At 45.1% G+C, this 16,522-nt stretch overlaps 1 protein-coding gene across 4 annotated transcripts in view; it reads right to left on the bottom strand.

Moving 5' to 3' along the window:
• The window catches only part of CENPQ (centromere protein Q), a 124,195-nt gene extending 108,079 nt beyond the window's left edge, over positions 1-16,116 (bottom strand). The window contains exon 1 of one of the 4 annotated variants that reach the window (XM_078671893.1): positions 16,052-16,116. The gene's annotated coding sequence lies outside the window, so the exon portion shown is untranslated. Of the gene's footprint in view, positions 1-15,890 lie in introns of all 4 variants that reach the window. The other 3 variants (XM_078671892.1, XM_078671894.1, XM_078671891.1) reach the window with 3 other exon arrangements.
• Between the last annotated feature and the right edge of the window lie 406 nt (positions 16,117-16,522).

The raw sequence follows: 16,522 nt of genomic DNA, 5'->3' as shown, positions 1-16,522 counted from the left end.
TGGACCAACTCTTCACCAGGCACCCAAAACGCAGAAAGATATTTGCCAATAAATCAGTACAGTAATTTTTTTTTGTTTTTTGTGTGCAAACAATTAACAATGCTCACTGCCCAAGAGCACCACCCTGACCCAGGGTAAACTAGTATCGTAAAACTTGCATTAAAGTTGCACCACCTCAGTGTATAATTACATCAATATGCATAAATATCAAAAGTAGATCCAAATAATGCAATTCCTTCTTTCAGGGTGTGTGTTCTTCTCTATATTTTAAACAGTCACAGCCAACGCGTTTCGTTCTGGAACCAGAACTTCTTCAGGGCATCCAATATCATAAACTGTCAGTAAGATCATGGAATCGAATTCATTCCTTTTCATGGGTATACACTAAATCACGTAGCGAGAACAATTCCAATATCTTGCGGCGAATTATGACACGGAATCCAAAATACACTCTGAGGTTTAAAGTCCACCTCTTTAGTGTCTAGAGAAATATGTTTTCACCAACCACTCTCGTGCCCAGCCGTAATGTGGCTCTTACGATATATCTTCATAGCGATATGGGCACTGGTTCTATTCAAACACGACCGCCAAGTGTGCATTCTCAACGAACTATCGACCACGTGTTTTGTCCCCAAAGAGAACATCAAGACCCTGTATGTTGGACAGGAGAAGAGTAAGGTCACCTCAGCAAATCTGAGGCATCTTGTTAGTATCTATATGCAACACACTCCGTGGAATCCTTCTGCTGTCTACAATCCGTGGGAGTGTGTTTGACTCTGGCGAGGGGTCCATCGGGGCCAATGACTGGATCGTCTCTCTCCGGTGATGTTGTGTCCAGATTACATTAAAATAGAATTCGCTTATTCCTGCATACTGCATGGAGAATTTATACTAAGACTATACTGGCAAGAGCGGACTTTTGAGCAACATGCTTCTGGAAGTGGATCAGACACTATCACAGCAGTGTGCCCAAAGGGACTCACAATCGAGGTAGGACTAGAGCCACCTTGAGAAACCTGGAAAGAATTCCAGTTTATCATGAACAGTTTGAGATAGATCTGACTCCCTGGGCTCTGCAAATACTTGTGTATGGCAGGTCCTAGAGAATGGAGCAAAGAAGGGAGAACAATCACACCTCCCTGCAATAAACTCTTATGGTCCAATTAGTGAACCATACCTCCCTGCAACCATACCTCCCTGCAATAAACTCTTATGGTCCAATTAGAGAACCATACCTCCCTGCAACCATACCTCCCTGCAATAAACTCTCATGGTCCAATTAGTGAACCATACCTCCCTGCAACCATACCTCCCTGCAATAAACTCTTATGGTCCAATTAGAGAACCATACCTCCCTGCAACCATACCTCCCTGCAATAAACTCTTACGTTCCAATTAGTGAACCATACCTCCCTGCAATAAACTCTTATGGTCAGATTAGTGAACCATACCTCCCTGCAATAAACTCTTATGGTCCAACAAGTGAACCATACGTCCCTGCAAACATACCTCCCTGCAATAAACTCTTATGGTCCAATTAGTGAACCATACCTCCCTGCAATAAACTCTTATGGTCCAATTAGTGAACCATACCTCCCTGCAACCATACCTCCCTGCAATAAACTCTTTTGGTCCAATTAGTGAACCATACCTCCCTGCAATAAACTCTTATGGTCCGATTAGTGAACCATACCTATCTGTAATAAACTCTTATGGTCCGATTAGTTAACCATACCTCCCTGCAACCATACCTCCCTGCGATAAACTCTTATGGTCCAATTAGTGAACCATACCTCCCTGCAATAAACTCTTATGGTCCAACAAGTGAACCATACGTCCCTGCAAACATACCTCCCTGCAATAAACTCTTATGGTCCAATTAGTGAACCATACCTCCCTGCAATAAACTCTTATGGTCCAATTAGTGAACCATACCTCCCTGCAACCATACCTCCCTGCGATAAACTCTTATGGTCCAATTAGTAAAACATACCTCCCTGCAAAAAACTCTTATGGTCGAACAAGTGAACCATACCTCCCTGCAACCATACATCACTGCAATAAACTCTTATGGTCCAATTAGTGAACCATACCTCCCTGCAACCATACCTCCATGCAATAAACACTTATGGTCCGATTAGTGAACCATACCTCCCTGCAATAAACTCTTATGGTCCAATAAGTGAACCATACCTCCCTGCAACCATACCTCTCTGCAATAAAATCTTATGGTCCAATTAGTGAACCATACCTCCCTGCAACCATACTTCCCTGCAATAAACTCTTATGGTCCAATTAGTGAACCATACCTCCCTGCAATCATACCTCCCTGCAATAAACTCTTATGGTCCAATTAGTGAACCATGCCCCCCTGCAACCATACTTCCCTGCAATAAACTCCTACGGTCCAATTAGTGAACCATACCTCCCTGCAATATACTCTTATGGTCCAATTAGTAAACCATACACCCCTGCAACCATACTTCCCTGCAATAAACTCCTACGGTCCAATTAGTGAACCATACCTCCCTGCAATATACTCTTATGGTCCAATTAGTAAACCATACACCCCTGCAACCATACTTCCCTGCAATAAACTCCTACGGTCCAATTAGTGAACCATACCTCCCTGCAATATACTCTTATGGTCCAATTAGTGAACCATACCTCCCTGCAATAAACTCTTATGGTCCTATTAGTGAACCATACCTCCCTGCAATAAACTCTCATGGTCCAATTAGTGAACCATACCTCCCTGCAATATACTCTTATGGTCCAATTAGTAAACCATACACCCCTGCAACCATACTTCCCTGCAATAAACTCCTACGGTCCAATTAGTGAACCATACCTCCCTGCAATATACTCTTATGGTCCAATTAGTAAACCATACACCCCTGCAACCATACTTCCCTGCAATAAACTCCTACGGTCCAATTAGTGAACCATACCTCCCTGCAATATACTCTTATGGTCCAATTAGTGAACCATACCTCCCTGCAATAAACTCTTATGGTCCTATTAGTGAACCATACCTCCCTGCAACCATACATCCCTGTAATAAACTCTTATGGTCCAATTAGTGAACCATACCTCCCTGCAATAAACTCTTACGGTCCAATTAGTGAACCATACCTCCCTGCAACCATACCTCCCTGCAATAAACTCGTATGGTCCAATTAGTGAGCCATACCTCCCTGCAATAAACTCTCATGGTCCGATTAGTGAACCAAACCTCCCTGCAACCATACCTTCCTGCAATAAACTCCTATGCTCCGATTAGTGAACCATATCTCCCTGCAACCATACCTCCCTGCAATAAACTCCTACGGTCCAATTAGTGAACCATACCTCCCTGCAATAAACTCTCATGGTCCGATTATTGAACCATACCTCCCTGCAACCATACCTGCCTGCAATAAACTCTTATGGTCCGATTAGTGAACCATACCACCCTGCAATAAACTCTTATGGTCCAATTAGTGAACCATACCTGCCTGCCACCATACCTCCCTGTAATAAACTCTTATGGTCCAATTAGTGAACCATACCTCCCTGCAATAAACTCTTACGGTCCAATTAGTGAACCATACCTACCTACAACCATACCTCCCTGTAATAAACTCTTATGATCCAATTAGTAAACCATACCTCCCTGTAATAAACTCTTAGGGTCCAATTAGTGAACCATACCTCCCTGCAACCATACCTCCCTGCAATAAACTCTTATGGTCCAATTAGTGAACCATACCTCCCTGCAATAAACTCTTACGGTCCAATTAGTGAACCATACCTCCCTGCAACCATACCTCCCTGCAATAAAGTCTTATGGTCCAATTAGTGAACCATACCTTCCTGCAATAAACTCTTACGGTCCAATTAGTGAACCATACCTCCCTGCAACCATACCTTCCTGCAATAAACGCCTATGCTCCGATTAGTGAACCATATCTCCCTGCAACCATACCTCCCTGCAATAAACTCCTACGGTCCAATTAGTGAACCATACCTCCCTGCAATAAACTCTCATGGTCCGATTAGTGAACCATACCTCCCTGCAACCATACCTGCCTGCAATAAACTCTTATGGTCCGATTAGTGAACCATACCTCCCTGCAATAAACTCTTATGGTCCAATTAGTGAACCATACCTGCCTGCAACCATACCTCCCTGTAATAAACTCTTATGGTCCAATTAGTGAACCATACCTCCCTGCAATAAACTCTTACGGTCCAATTAGTGAACCATACCTACCTACAACCATACCTCCCTGCAATAAACTCTTATGATCCAATTAGTAAACCATACCTCCCTGTAATAAACTCTTAGGGTCCAATTAGTGAACCATACCTCCCTGCAACCATACCTCCCTGCAATAAACTCTTATGGTCCAATTAGTGAACCATACCTCCCTGCAATAAACTCTTACGGTCCAATTAGTGAACCATACCTCCCTGCAACCATACCTCCCTGCACTAAACTCTTATGGTCCAATTAGTGAACCATACCTCCATGCAATAAACTCTTATGGTCCAATTAGTGAACCATACCTCCCTGCAACCATACCTCCCTGCAATAAACTCTTATGGTCCAATTAGTGAACCATACCTCCCTGCAACCATACCTCCCTGCAATAAACTCTTACGGTCCAATTAGTGAACCATACCTCCCTGCAACCATACCTCCCTGCAATAAACTCTTATGGTCCAATTAGTGAACCATACCTCCCTGGAACCATACCTCCCTGCAATAAACTCTTATGGTCCAATTAGTGAACCATGCCTCCCTGCAACCATACATTCCTGCAATAAACTTTTATGCGCTGATTAGTGAACCACACTCCCCTGCAACCATACCTCCCTGCAATAAACTCTTATGGTCCGATTAGTGAATTACCTTTAACAAAAATTAACTACTGCATTATTAATAGATATTTCTCTAGAGTACAATCTGTCATCAGAATGGCATCACAGCAGCGTATTTCACTAGCCTGGTATACGATTTTACAAATGTTTCAATTGCAGACCAGAGCAGGAATTGGTTTTATAGAGATGCATGGTGTAAGAAACTGGATTATTTGGGGTAGGTGACTGCCCACCTCAAGGAACAAGCACACCTCTGGTCAAGGTAAACCATCAAAGTGTCTAAATGAACCTGAGCTTAACCCATGGTAGCACAAAGCAGACAGGCCTAACTTTGTGCATTGCCCTAAGTGTTTATGCAGCATCAAAACAGTAAAAAAAGTCACCCAGCAATAAAAATCCCACATTGAATTAAGAAAATAAGAGTAAAATGTAATGAACAAAATAACACCGTAACAACAAAATTCCAATCAGTAGAACGGCTATATGAAGTGTTAAATGTTTAGGTAAAAAATAGCAGTCAAAAAGCACTAGGCACTAATCAATGGTCACGCTGACCAGGACATCGGTGGGATTTGAGGATGGCTATGACAGAGCATGGGTCAGACATACCAACCATGTTTGTCAAAGATTTTAACTTCTGAATTAGTCTTATAAGTTCCAGTCAACCACACAAGTACACTTCTAAGACCCCTGGGACCTAGGGGCAGGGTATTTAGAGACTCCCACGGTATCAGACTGAGGCAAACAGCAATGTCCACTAGTTAGCTGGGCACTTTAGGGAAATGGCCTCTTGCAGCCTCTGATGTCCCTGTAGTCACACATTAGATCAGCCAACTGACCCCAGGAGTTCACTTCTTTGTCCTAGGTACAAGGGGAGCAGATCCAGTCCTCTCGAGTCACAGACAACAGGACAGTCCTCTTCTGTTCTTTCGCAGGTTGAGAAGGGTTCTTAAAAAGGTGCTACATTTATGCCTCGCACCAGATGGTGGGTCAGGGTGACCCCTGGGCACTCCCTAACAAACGGGGCAAACGTTCCTGGGGACAACCCTACCCACCACTTTTTCAGTAGTTCATGTTTGCCTTACTGTAAACAAACACATAATTCCATGTGTCCGGGCATTTTCAAGATGGCAAAAGTCTTTGGCCACACAAAACTTGAGCTAATAGTCTGGAGGTGTGAGTGAGGAGAGTACTATGGTGATCCTAGTGTCCACCTACATCTATTACTAACATCCAGTTTGAAGAAGGACCTACACCCACAACTAATCCAGAGGCATAGGTATGGCAGGACTAAAGCAGCACCTGTCAGCAACCAGAGGAGAAACACCAGACTTGTCTTGGCATCCTGTTACATGTGACCCAACAGACAAGCAGGATTTGTCAGGGAGGTGTCACAGGATGCCCAGAGCCTTAACTATGGATATTTTGTTGAGCACAGAGGAGTTATCTCTGCGCATTCAGAACAGCCTATTGTTTGCTACTGCGAAGCATTTTAAACCTCATTCAGACCTATTCAAGGAGGGGCGAAGGCTGGTAGAAGCTGGAGAGCTAAAGCAAATTAGCCTTCAGGAAATCCATGAATGGAAATGGTGACTTTTAAAAAGTTACTTATCCTTACTGACTATTACAAATCAAACTTCACCACTGAATTGGACTTACAATGACTATTAACAATAGTTGTTTCATTCTTTTTCTAGCTGGTCCCATTCCAAACATACAAGATTAGCTTTTTTGACCTGTGCATCGGTTTTCTATATAGGACTGCTATGCCTGCCAGAGTGAACATTTTTATTGGGCTTGTCCCTGTAGATACAGGGTAATATTCATTTTCTACATGTCTCACTTTTAAATATCATGCACTCTACCTAGTGGACGACAAGGCTTTTTTGGGGTGACTTACTAATATCTAAAAGGGAGGTTTTTACCTGTCAAAAAGAGCTATTTTACTAGGTCACACTGCAGATTTTACACTACAGTTGCCAGGCTACACAGGGTAGGTCTGTGGCAATGTTTGCACTGCCACTGTAGGGGATGGCACAACAGATGACAATTAAATTCTTGGGTGCGCTCTCTCCATCATGTACAAGGGTCTTAAAGGCCAGTTGAATGAGCCAATCTGGAAGGAGGCAATTTAAACATTTTAAAGGAGAAGCACAGGTACTTTACTACTGGTTAGAAGGGTTAAAGTGCATGAAGCTCTACAGCCACCAGAAGTAGGGTCCAGAAAAAGGCAAAAGCGGGGTGATCAAGCAGAAAATGCATAGTCAGTAGGGTGAGTATGTCAATTTATATGAATTTTTAGTTTTTGGTGGATGAAATCAGGGAACCCCACCAAACTGCTTTTTTTCCCTTAGTTGAAGCAGGTGCCTGTTGCCTGTAAACGTGTGTTTGTACCAAGAAGCTATGGGTAGAAAGTGCTGCTTTTTGCCTACAGCCAGCTATTTCCATATTGAAGAGTTATGCCTTTATATGTGCTGTTGTAAGGTTTTGTGTGGTATGTCATAGGCCCTTATTATGGGCGGCCCGGATAACTGAGATACGTGCAGCCCATATCTCAATTAGAAATATTGTGATGAATACTGCCAGATCAAATTTACTGATATTAATGGAGAAAATAGCTTGAACCTAACGAAATGCGGGGATTTTTGTGCCATAAACACCAAATCCAAACGTTATTCCTCAAAAAGAAAATTGGGTGGTGTAGGACTTGGCCCTTTTGGCAGGGTCATCCCTGAACTTTTTGCCTTCATCCTGTATTTTGTCTGACCTGTTTTTGTTGGTTTTATGACTCTGGGCACTTTACCACTACTGATCCGTGCTAAAGAGCATATGCTCTCCCAATGGTAAATTGATGTATGGATTAGTGACTCTATGATTGGCTGTTTTGGTTTACTTGTCAGACCCTAGTACAGTGCACTGAGTGTGTCCAGGGCTTGTAAACCAAATGCTGCTTGTGGGCTTGCAGCACTGGCTGTGCCACCCACAGAAGCAGCCTTGTAAAATGTGTCTAAGGTCTGCCATTGCAGAGCCTGTGTGCAGTCTGGTACTGCCATGCTGACTAGGCAAGGGCACCCACTTGCCAGTCCCTAAACCATCCCTTTTCTTCATATCAGACACCTCTATGGTAGGTCCAAGGGCAGGGTGCATTGTAAGTATAAGGTAGGACATGCCCTGATTTGTGTGGCATGTACTAATAGTGAATTACAGCCATTTTCGTTTTTCACTATTGCAAGTCTACCTGTACAGATTAGTGACTCTATGATTGGCTGGTTTGGTTTACTTGTCAGACCCTACCTAGTACAGTGCACTGAGTGTGCCCAGGGCTTGTAACCAAATGCTGCTGGTGGGCTTGCAGCACTGGTTGTGCCACCCACAGCGTGGATTTTTGTGCCATAAACACCAAATCCAAACGTTATTCCTCAAAAAGAAAATTGGGTGGTATTTATCACACCTGATAAATCTCAAATCTGCGGCGTTAGATTTTATCAAAAGAAATAAATATCACACCAATTAGAGGGCAGCTAATAAGGAGAGCCGTAGTAGGTAACACTGTTTTGAGTGTGTTGAAACAAACAAAAATTGCATATCTACCCCTTCAGTTATAAGTATAGTTGACGTAAATGCCTTACATACAAATTTAGGGCCCCTTACCACATGACCTAAGCATCATTCAGTGAGCCATTCTTAACTGTTTTGCTAAACAAAAGTACTGTCTCCACTTGACTATTTAAATAGGACAATTCAGGAACAATCACAAAGGGATGTGAGGTCTAGTACATTGCAGTACACCAGCAAGGTGTTCATATAAATAACAAGTCAGTAATTTCAAAATAAGTAGGCAACAACTATAAGTGGATCCTTACAGACTAGATTGTGGTGTGAAATGGGGCAAATTCTTATGTTTATAGACAAGTGTGTTTGCTAGAGATTACATAATTTCCACACTACGCACTAGGAAAACACCAAAGGCCCCCCTCGAAGAGCTTTCTCACACACAAGAATATGCACCTCCCTTACACTAAAAGCAAACAAGTCTACTCAGGGAATTCACTCATTCTAGCTCCAAGTCCACCCTCCCAAATACTCTCAGACACTCTTTAACAGCCATTGCAGAGAAACACACCATTGACACAGTTTCAGATCCTTGTTTCTCATCAGGAATCCTTAGTCTCACTCTGACCTCTGTCCTCCTCAAACCTCTACATCTCTCTTCAGACCCCAATGCTTCCTCATCATTTGTCTGGCTCCCCTAAGGTGCTCAGAAGCACCTTTCTTCATACCCTCATATCCCCCTGGCCCTACAAAGATGCCCCATGCTCATCAGACCCCTGTCTTTCTGCAGGTCCCTGCGTTCCTTCTTCAGAGGCCCTTGGACCTCCTGAGAAACTTGATCCTTCTCTACAGCTATCTCTCTCTTCAGACGTTTCTCTGAATGTTTCTGTTCAAATCACCCTGACCCCTATGTCTACAGACGGCAAAATGCATGCTCAAGTCTTCCCAGAGCGCACAAGTTCCGTAGGGCCATGGGATACTCGCTGAGCCTTTCCAGGTTTTTTGAATTGCACTCTAATTTGTAGATATCATTTTATAAATGTTACTACAAGTCCCACAGTGCAAAGCAAACGCCTGTGATGGATGAGGCATCAATGGTGCTGGGAAAGAGACCCCAACCTCCTGCAGATCCCTATGCCTCCTTTCGTAACCATAAGCGGCCCAGTCTAGTTTCCCAGGTCCCTGTGTGATGTGCTGCTTCAGTCCAGCATTCTTTCCTATGAAGTCTAGAACTTGTAGCCCGGTTTATTCCATCAAACAACAGGACTGCAAGTCCCAGAATCATAAAAAAACCTGTACTGGATAAGCACATCACGCATGAACCTGGAAATGTTGGCAGCTCTACATATGTCCATATTCAGCCCCCACTGTCATAGCTGCCAAGGTTTCAGATTTTTTATGTAGACAATTTCATAATTTCTGATTAATTATGACTGATATTCAATGACTATGAGTGACACTTTCTCGCAAGCAAAATCAAGCAGTGAAGATGAGGGGGAACATATATACATGTATCAAAAATAACGCCCATCTGAGCGACACAAAACTCTAAGAAGATCATAAAATTGCTGCAGAAATAGAAGGGCACTAACCTAATAAAAAGCAGTACTCAGAGCTAATCCTCATAAAATACAGTTTTGCTAATACGATTGGTTTTGTGAAAGCTGCCCCTATACAAAACACTGATCTTGCTGCTGCACTCCATTATTCACCAGAATTATCTCGACATTTTCACCCAACTACTGCCACTATTCACAAGTGCTTTGGGAGTGTATTACCAGGTTAGCGATTTAAAGCCTTGCTTTGTCTTGATTTGCGTGGTCTTTGGCAGGACGGGCATGGGCTGCAACAGCTGGCTGCAGGTCAAGGGTATACAGCAAAACACACAAGATGATGGATGGAATGTTGCACAATGGCAAAACATTCACCCCCAGTCACAGTTCTGGGTTTAATCCATCGTTATTTTGCTCACCAAGCCACCCCAGTTCAGACATGGCCATATGCAAATCAGCCTTGACCCTCTGCCTCATGGGAACAGTCCAGATCGAACTGCCAAGCCATGTCTTCCCTGGACCGGAATCAAGCATCCTAGGACCGGTTTCTGGCTTTCAGACATCTTCAGCCAGGATAGCTTGACTCCAGTGGCGTCGTGAGAACGGGACCCACGTCTGGGCATACCCTTCCCACTTAGGATGAACAGCAAAACACACAAGATGATGGACGGAATGTTGCACAATGGCAAAACATTCACCCCCACTCACAGATCTGGGTTTAATCCATCGTTATTTTGCTCACCAAGCTACCCCAGTTCAGACATGGCCATATGCAAATCAGTCTTGACCCTGTGCCTCATGGGAACAGTCCAGGTCAAGGGTATGCCTGAGGGGAAGGACAGTTAGAAGCTGCCTCTCTCCTCTGTGTCTCATTCTGGCTGACTGGACTGAAGTTTTGGAGTTTTTATTAATGTGTGGACAACTTAAGAGCATTATTACAAGTGATGAAGCTGTAGATGGCATTGAGATGAGGAAAGGCAAAAACGTGCCTTTGTCACTATGTCTCAAAATGCCTGCTGTGGACTGCCTGCTGTGGGAGCAAGCAGTTTTGAATTAGGAAATTTTAGACACAGAATCAAACAGCTAATTGACACACAGCCTCTGTAGGTCATGTTGCTGGGCTGCAGGAACAATTAATTCATGGGCAGGCAGAAAATGGAAACCTCCTGCCTTAGCCTGCACCGACCGGACATTGTTCCAACCTCCTCTTCAACCATGCATGGAAATCAGTGATTGGGACAGTCTGCCCAGGCAGCCTCTGACCATGGACCCGACCGACCAGACCATGGCAGCAGGCAGCATGGATCTCTCAGGCTAATTAATTGTCATTACACTGACAGTTTGAGTGACCTGAGCCAAGCCTGTAGCCGCACCAGCCTGGTGAGCAGTGGGCTACAGCCTCAAGCAGGGCTTTAAGTGGGCCGGGTCTCACCAGAGTTGGGCAACGGCAGCTTTTTAAAGGAAGCCTCGAAACGGGTCTCTATCCGGCTGTTTTATGCCCAGGCACATGCGTCCGGTTTTTTCCGGACAGCAGTGAGTGCATGAACATTGATGTGCGGGTGCTCACGCTGCACACTTCTCACTAGTGGAGAAGTTACGGCATGACGTCAGGCCAGGTGAGCCTTGTAGGGGAAGAGAAATCCTTTAAAGAGAGTCATTTTCTCTCTGGTTTTCCCTTCTCTTTTTGAAACTCAGGAGCAGCAACATTGTTGAGGGGTGGAAGCTTTTTCAATATTATATACAAGCCATAGTTGCTGCTTATTTATCTAATGTAACTAACAACCATTGACAAAGCCAATAGTCCTGACGAACAGCAAAATACATGGCAGGCGGAACACTATGCTAAGCACCGATTTTTAGCTTACGCGTTTTTAAGCCATGCCCTTAATTACATTGGCCACGCCTCTTTGAGAGATCCACCCCAGGTCTTTCGTCCCACTTAAAGCCCTGGCCTCAGGTTGTAAGTTAAATATTATCAAAATGAAAGTCTTGATTCACACAGACCTGAGCCACGGCCACGATGAGTTTTGTAGCATGGACCAGAGAGGCAGTCTAATCCCAGTTTTGTATAATGAAGAATGCTGTTGCGCTCTCATGATGAGGAACGCAACAATATGACTCCGAGGTGGGCGCTCAGAGAGACAGTTTTGGCAAATATACACATGCTAAACTGTTTCTGCTGCATCTGGCCCAGGCTGACTCTCACCAGCAGTTGTGATAATGAATGCAGCAGCCAACACAGGCCGGTGCGGCCCACACTTCCGGCCTGGCACTCACTAATACTTACTTTGCACAGTGAGTATGTACAGAAGCTGTTTGCTCTGTAGTGCTTGAGCTGCACTTTCTTCCCCGCTTGTCTCGGTCTGCTGTGGGTCAGCGCCGGTGGAGCCAAGGAGGCACTATAATGAGTGACTTTGCATTTCAGTGCTGTGATGCAGACCACCACACTGAAATGCATAAGTCAGACCCTCCAGGATTTCGTTATTTGCCGCAAAATCTGCACTTTTCCAAAAATGCTGCGATTTTTACAAAAGTGCCCGCGAAATTGAAGGGTAGTGGCTGCCGGCCCAGGCTGGAGGACGGGCGATTATGTCCAATTTGGGTAAGACAACAAAACTGTTGCGACTTTAGCAACACGTTCGATGTGTAACATGTAGTTAGCTTTCTACTCATTTATTGTGACTCACTTTTTTGACGGCTTTTCACCAAAATGTAACATGGAGTGACCTCGAATTAACTGCCACCGCCTGGGTCACAATTTAATAGGTTTCCTTTCTCCAGGTTAACGAAGCGTGGCACAGGCGTAAGCAGTGCGCCGCGCAACCAACGCATCTCAGAACCAGCACCTCAAACGAGGAACAGAGGACTAAGTTTTAAGGACACAAACAACCCATTAAAATGTAGTGATGGCACTGAAGCATTTCCTGTAACTAATCTGTAAAGACAACCAAACTATGATGGAATGACACCTAAAAAAAGACAGGAATGTATTCAAACAATAAACAGAACGGCTACACAAGACAACAGCAAAGGTGTGTGCAGAACACATTGCGGATTTTACCGAGCAATGTTCGGTTTCTTTTAACTTAGTGAGGAATTAACATTGTTGACAATCCACGTGTGAACCTCGAGGAGCTAAGACTAGTTAGGGCTTACTCGGTTACATCATGCAGTGGGCTAGTACAGCCAAGAAAGTGAGCCACACTTAAGCATCTAACGCCGGTGATCTCGCTCTTCCCCGCACAATTACTTAAAAAAAACATCTAAATTGGATAGGAAAGTTAGTTGAGCACACACATCACGCCACACGGATTTTTCAAGACCGTGTCAGTTTTCAGAAGCGCTTGCGTTCCTTGATAAAGGCAATAATGATAAACTTTATTTTTCAGAAATAGTTTTGGAGCGGCTAGCAGCAATAGCCTAACTGTAAAGAAAAAATAGCTCATAGTGCTGTAAATGCTCAGGCTAGATCGTTTAACACACAGTATGCCCAAAAGAACCAGGATATTTAATATGTGAGGAAAGTACCCAATTCATTTATTTAAGTTATCCATGTCACTGTTTTTAGGTCTCGCGACCTATCGATGCGCGCATGCGCATCGAGCGGAGCGAGAATTCATGTCGGCAAAATCCTCTTCAAACTAAGGGCTTTCAGCCCGGCGTTTTCTTGCAGTTCACGTGAACATGCACGAGCATTCACGGCCAGGGCTTCTCCTCCCCTAGCAGCACTCCTCCCACACCAGCAACTCCCCCCTCCCACACCAGCACCTCCCCTCTCTCTCCCCGCAAACACAGCCTTGCCGTAGCAGCACTCCTCCCACACCAGCACCTCCCCCCTCCCACACCAGCACCTCCCCTCTCTCTCCCCGCAAACACAGCCTTTCCTTTCATTTCTCCTCCCCCTCCCCAGCCCGTAGCAGTTCCCGTAGCAGCACTCCTCCCACACCAGAATTTTCTATTTTTCTTTCGATTTGGTACGGGAACTAATTGTTCATTGCCCGGGTAAAGCATATTGCTTCTGTTTTTAATCCAGCTCTCATCATAATTGGTTCTCCAGGGCTTGCAGAAGTTCGTGGGAGTGAACCGTGCCGTTTTGTGAGAGCTGTGTGCGGTATAACTCCCCACCGCAGACCCCATTATGGGGCACCCGGCCCTTGCCTGGAGAGGCGAGCCTCGAGTTTCTTGGCATGGTTTCATCTCTTCCCCGTGCTTTGGAACAGACGTTACTCACAAACTGCCCACATTTGTAAACCAGCATTGCTCAACCTCAGCAAACTATGCAGTGTCCTTCACCCCTCCCTCGCTGCTCGCTTGTCTCGTATTGCACACGCGCCATGTTTGGTAACAGAGTCTCTGCCTCCCGCGCTCTTTACCCCTCCTCTCTATCCCTCTCTCTGTCCCACCCTGCCGCTCATTTTTTTTTCGCTCCCCTCCTCTCCTGTCGGACCATGCCTCCCTCCTCTCCTACCGCCCCCGCAGCCTCTCGTCCTTTTCTCCCCACTCCTCCACTCTTGTTTTCCTAAACCCTCCCTGTTCAGCTTTCTTCTCTTTCTCCCCCGTCTCCGCTTCCCTCCTTCCTCCGCGCAGCTTCTCTTCGCACCCCTGTCTTTTTCACCCACTCTCTTTGACTTTCCTTCGACAATTCGCGCTCCCCGCCCGCCTTTCTGCTCTCGTTTTCCGCCCATAGCCTCTCCCCCCTCTCTATCTTCTGCCTCCTTATGTCTGGTAGTTTCACGTGCTCTCTTCTTTCCCCCTGTTTTTCAGATGCACTTAAAGGGAACAACACTGCGGTGTGAGGCGCTGGATGTAGAAACAAGCATTGGCATAGCCAATAGGTCTCGCTTGTGGGACCTTATAAGTATTTAGTAACAAGGATATTGTGCTGCAAAACAAAATACTTATAAGGTCCCACAAGCGAGACCTATTGGCTATGCCAATGCTTGTTTTTTTTAATCTGTTTTACCTTCCATGCTGGCGACTAGCGCCTTACGTCGTTTTTTATGCGTGTGCAACATAGACAATAATTTAATAAAGGTACTTGCCTGGTTGTAGTTATTTTAACACTTGATGAAACGCATGTAGAACTGTACATTTACGTACGTTTTAATTGTGGGATTCACTTTTTAACTCACATAAAAATAAATTATATTTAGCTTGAACAGTAACTTGGTCAGCTAGATGCGCAGTGCTGATCCCGAGAGCCAGCATCACGCATGAGTACCGCTGTCAATAGTCATTGTCTTACTTCCCTATACAGACCCTCCAGGATTTCGCGATTTTAGGCTGAAAATGAATGATTATGAGTAAAATAAAATGCCACAAAAATGACGCTAAATTGACATATTTGTGCCGCTAAATTGACATATTTGTGCCGCTAAATTTGCTATCCATGCAGCTATATCCTGGGGGGTCTGGTAAGTCTAAATCCTGATGCGTGGTACTTGGCAGGGCTGCACTGTTCTTCCTCAGAACCCCTTCCTCTGAAGACCCTTATCCCTGTCCTCAAACACGACTTTCCTCCTCAGGTCCCTGGTAAACCCTGCAATTCAGGTTACCAGATAAAATCCATGTTACCAGGTGCATGGTCTTACAGTCGAGAGCTTTCCTTAATAATATAATGCATTGTGGGAGTTGTAGTCTTTGTTCGTTTCAAGTAGACTAACACACCTTAAACACTGATCTGTACAAGGAAACCTGACCTGACGTCCCGGGTGGCATGGAGTCGACTGGTACCCTTCCCAGGGAGCCCCCAACCTTGTCCAGCCCCCTTTTCTATGTCTCCAGGGCTGTCACTGGCACCAAGCCATAAGGGGCCCTTTACAACCAGGCCTGCTGGCTGCAACCCTGGACTGACTTAAGGTCCACTTCACCCCTGGCATTGCCCACCAGAACCCCTTTCTTAGCATTGCTCTCTCTCACCCAGGTCCAGCCGTCCTCCGGGTGACATCTCAGGCCCCCAGAACCCCTCAGCAGAGAGCGAGCGGCCCCCAGGGGTACAGGGGGCGACGGGGGCCCCCGGGGCACCGATGCCAACCCCGGGTGCAACCATCAAACTCTCCCGCCAAGAAAGTGAAACTTACAGCAGCTCCTGCCGCGCGTAGCTCCACTGCACCCGGGCACCAGCGCAAGACCCACCGCCTGTGAAGACAAGCCCGAAAGAAGCCGCGCCCACATAAAGACGTCGAACGGCCACACAAGACCTTCACACGCAGCCTGGTTCGAACACAATAGGCTACAAAAGTGACTGCCACCCTCGTCTGTGTTGCATGATTTTGCCCTGACGCTACTTACAGGGGGAACTTTGTAATGGTAGCTAGATTAAATTACATTTTTCACTTCGATCCCACCCCGCAACCCCTTTCATCGACCCTAAATTTGCCACCTTTCTAGGAGAAAAATACCGGCCATTCGGTGTTCTTTTGAGAGTCTGCAAAGATCCATGACACTAAATAGGAATTTAATCAAAATCGTATGTATTCACTTGTAACATGACTTTTCTATTTTTGTTTACTTTAACAAAACAACACAGCCCTATACACATTTAAAAGTGC

This window comes from Lissotriton helveticus, chromosome 1_2 (genome assembly GCF_964261635.1).
Source record: "Lissotriton helveticus chromosome 1_2, aLisHel1.1, whole genome shotgun sequence".
Lineage (NCBI taxonomy): Eukaryota > Metazoa > Chordata > Amphibia > Caudata > Salamandridae > Lissotriton > Lissotriton helveticus.
Note: the sequence above shows the minus strand (reverse complement) of the source record. Positions and strands in the feature narration are given on the sequence as shown.